The sequence below is a fragment of the Triticum aestivum genome, unplaced genomic scaffold (genome assembly GCF_018294505.1).
Source record: "Triticum aestivum cultivar Chinese Spring unplaced genomic scaffold, IWGSC CS RefSeq v2.1 scaffold45316, whole genome shotgun sequence".
Lineage (NCBI taxonomy): Eukaryota > Viridiplantae > Streptophyta > Magnoliopsida > Poales > Poaceae > Triticum > Triticum aestivum.
The window spans coordinates 1-4,166 of NW_025233048.1; the positions used below are offsets into that span (position 1 = coordinate 1).

The following is a 4,166-nucleotide window of genomic DNA, read 5'->3' on the forward strand; positions in this document are numbered from 1 at the left end:
ATATCAAATTCCCAACTTCGAAATTCGAAAGGACTAAGATTCTATTTCTTCCTCAAATACTGGGAATGTGGATTCAAGTATGATATCACTATTCCACAGATCTCAAGAAAACGAATTGAACAAGTTTGATGGCTGGAAGAAGATAGGAAATATTCAAACATGTATTGCATTTCATCGATCTCACCCTTTGTTCAGTGCCGCATAAGTACTGACTTCTTGAACAGATACCGGTACCGGTCATGAAGGCTTCGCCCTTCTCAAGTCAAGTGTAGAAGCGAAATCCGTTGAGCAAGAAGCCAGTGATCCCACAACATCAAAGTGATACATATGACATATTGGAAATTAGGCTTAGTTTGTAGCTGTGAATATAGTAATGCACTTATTTATTGATAAATATGTTCTTTCAAGTAGAGCATACTCGGTAGAAAGGAGGTGGTGGAGCTGGGAAGAGGATTATACTTTATCGATTACTTGGACTTAGAGACCAATTATAGAAAGAAGACAGTAGCTGAGTGAGTTTTATGGATCTAGTTTATGAGCAGCTTAACTAGAAAAGCAAGCAGAAGGAATAGAAGAATGAAATGCAGAAATAGGGGAAGGGCGGGTAGCATTTTCAAATGCCAGTTTGAGTGAGACAGTTTCTGTCTGGCCCCCCACTTTTAGGCTGTTCTTCCATTCTGCCTTTGTCTTGCTCTAAGCTACCTGACTTCCTTCCTTTGTTCTTCCATTCTACTTTGTATGATTCTGATCATCAGTTCTTATCGATCCCATTTTAAGGAAAAATCCTGATGTTGGTAAAATATACGTGTTGATCAAGGACAATGAAGCAGCCATGAAAAGATTGAAGAACGAGGTATGATGATTACTTCGGACTACTTTCTGTTCTTCATGCAAATGACCATATTTTCCGTCTGCAATACAGGTAGAAGATACCGAGTTGTTCAGATGTTTACAGGAAATCCATGGGAAAAACTACCATAGCTTTGTATTAAGCAAGCAGGTTCCAGTCATTGGTAATTCCAGGGAAGCCTACATTGGCATTGCTCCTGAGTTAGCCAAAGAGATCGCGGAAGAAGTGGATGTTATCGTAAACTCTGCAGCAAATACCACTTTTGATGAGAGGTTCGTGAAGCTATACTAGTCTTGCATCAAGGATTGCTTCCATTACTACATGTGTAAGTTCACATTCCATAGCAAGAGAAGTGGTATGATGTAGCACTAGACATCAACACCGTGGGGCCATTCCGGATAATGAGTTTCGCGCAGCGGTTTTGAAGACTGAAGCTCTTCTTGCAAGTATCAACAGGTCAGAATGCCAAATAAGAGTTTCTTGTGGTCGAAATCAAATGGTAACCTGTTTCTATTAATCTCAAAAGCTTACAAACAAGCTTTAGCAGTATGTTTGCATGTCATGTTTTTGGCCAAACAGCATATGTGAATGGGCAGAGGCAAGGTTTGATACTAGAGAAGCCATTTTTCTTAGGGGATACCATAACAAAGGGGATAGGTTCCTTAGATTTTTCGGCACATCAGAATACCGTGTTGGATATCGAGGCTGAGATCAAGTTGGCTTTTGACTCCAGAAGGCATTCTTCTGCCTCTGCTTCTGTTACTCAAGAAATGAAAGAGTTAGGTAGTCGAGGTATTCTAGTATTTACGTGTTACTTTCTCATGTCTGTAGATACGAATACACACATGAAGTATTTGATTTGTGCAATTTATTTATTCATAGGGCCAAACTCTATGGTTGGCAAGACACTTATGTGTTCACAAAGGCCATGGGCGAGATGGTCATCAACTGCATGCGAGGAGAGATACCGGTGGTAACAATCAAGCCAAGTGTCATAGAGAGCACATGGAGGGATCCCTTCCCAGGTTGGATGGAAGGAAACAGGTAAATGCTAAACCCAAATCTGAGGTTGCGGATGTCACATATATATGTGATGCATCCTCGTCTGCTTACCAGATAATGAGCTATTTCAGGATCTAGCAGTGTGTACTAACTTTTGACGGGTTGATGGTGATGATCAAGTATATGACCTATATTCCTCACTATTAGATGACTTCAAAGAGGAGATTCCATCATAATCTCTGGAAGCTAGTGTCAAGGAAGTCGTTAGCCGTCACCTTAACTGAAAGTTGGTGAAGAAGGTGTATATGCCTCTTGTCTATGGTAAGACACAACATAGTGCAGCAGCGGACATCCAGAAGGGGCTTGACTTCATTAGAAAACATGGTGAAAGCAACAAAGTGGCGGACATTTTTTTTTTACATTCTAGGACAAGAAATTCCCAGTCATTGCTAGGCTGAGCCATGTTAACAAAGAATGGTTTCTCCAACAATATGAGGATAAATCCCTTACTAAAATGGTAGTGGTCACAAACCCCTTCCGTGTACAATTGAAAACATTAGCAATACCAAAGCAAGAATCATCATTTATACTGGGAATGCCTTCCTCTACCAAAAGAGAAAGAGTTGAAGATAACGAAGGAAAGTGGGTGGATACAAAACCAGTTCATATCACTTGTCTTTTTGGTCTTTCAGAATCTCATCGAATACTAGTAAATGCTTTCGAAGAGAAAATAGAAGCACTAGAGAGCTCAAGTTCACTTCATTCATCACAAGATGCAAATGATAATCAAAATGGAGCTAATGAGGAAGAAATCACTTCTACTTAAACTTTTTTGAGTGAAATACCAACCAACACATAAAGCAATAACCAGATAGATAGAATGATAACAGGTAATACGAAGATATCAACACAGCCGGAGTCACGAGGCTCGATAATGACCAATGGGTTAGGATCTGAGGAAGCTTAGTTTGGATGATGGAATATTCGTTGTTCTGATTGTTGAGATACTACAAATCCACTTATCCAACAATGGTCTTTCTTGGGTTTGAATTGCCTTCTCTTTCTGTCATCCTAATGCACAAAACTTCTTGTTGTTTGACTATCAAGGGCTTTGAAAGCCCATCTGCAACTTGATCGCCTTGGGTATAGAATGAATGTTGAGTAACTTGTTTTCTGCTCTTTCTTTGACAAAGTGATAGTCTACTACAATAGGCTTGGTTCTAGCATGAACCATGGGATTTGTTGACAGATAATTGGCATCAATATTATCACACCCTAAGGTTGCTGCTTGTGGGTGACAAACACCACGCTCTTGTAACAATGATTGAAGTTTCAAAAAAAATGTAACAATGATTGAACCCAAATCACTTTTTTTGCGGGGAAGGGATTGTAACAATGCTCCGAAATTTACTTTTGTTGTTGCATTTGCAAGAGACCTATATTTTGCTTCCGTGTTGAATCTTGATATTATAAGTTGTTTTCTTGCACTCCATAATACAAGATCATCTTTGGAGCATCGACTTTTCGGTCACGACTTCCACGAGTCATTCCATAATAAAACTTTGCAATCACTCAAAACATTTGTCAATGTTTGCCAAAAAAACAGAATTATTATTATTATTATTATTTTCATTTTTTCTGATTTTACTGTTGACACGAGGTAAGAAACATTGCGTCCATCCCAATCTCTCCTACACACAAAAAGAATTGTAAGGTTCTGTCTTCCACTTCATCTTTCGTTCAATTTTAGGTACATTCCTCCCTCCCTCTCTCTGACTTGATTCTTTTCTCCCACCTTTGGTTTTTTTTCATTAGTTTTCCTTGAAAACCAGCTTAAATGTCTTGGCTTTTTTTTGACTTGCCAAATTATCTTTTGTAAACCAATAAGTTTTTACCAAATAAATGATTACCAGATAAAATCTTAAAATTTATTTAGGTACATAAATCACGGACAGGATTTAGTAAACATTTATTTACACAATCATATTAATGTGAACATGTAAATCACAGGTTAATGTGCTAGAATATTTATGTCATGTTGCAACGCATGGGCAATTATCCACTCTCTCTGTCCGGAATTACTTTTTTGAACATCTGTCCGGAATTACTTGTCCCTCAAACAGATGTATCTAAGACGTACTCCCTCCGTTCGGAATTACTTGTCTCGGAAATGGATGTATCTAGAACTAAAATACATCTAGATACATCCATTTTTGCGACAAGTAATTCCGAACGGAGGGAGTAGTTCACAAATGAAAAAACTAAACCCTCCGCCAAGAGAAGGTTTGACTTAAGAGTTACCTTGTTTTAGAAG

At 38.5% G+C, this 4,166-nt stretch overlaps 1 pseudogene; it reads left to right on the forward strand.

Annotated features, from left to right (window-relative positions):
* The first annotated feature begins 755 nt into the window (after nucleotides 1-755).
* LOC123175996 (fatty acyl-CoA reductase 2, chloroplastic-like) lies at nucleotides 756-1,898 on the forward strand (annotated as a pseudogene).
* Nucleotides 1,899-4,166: the final 2,268 nt, after the last annotated feature.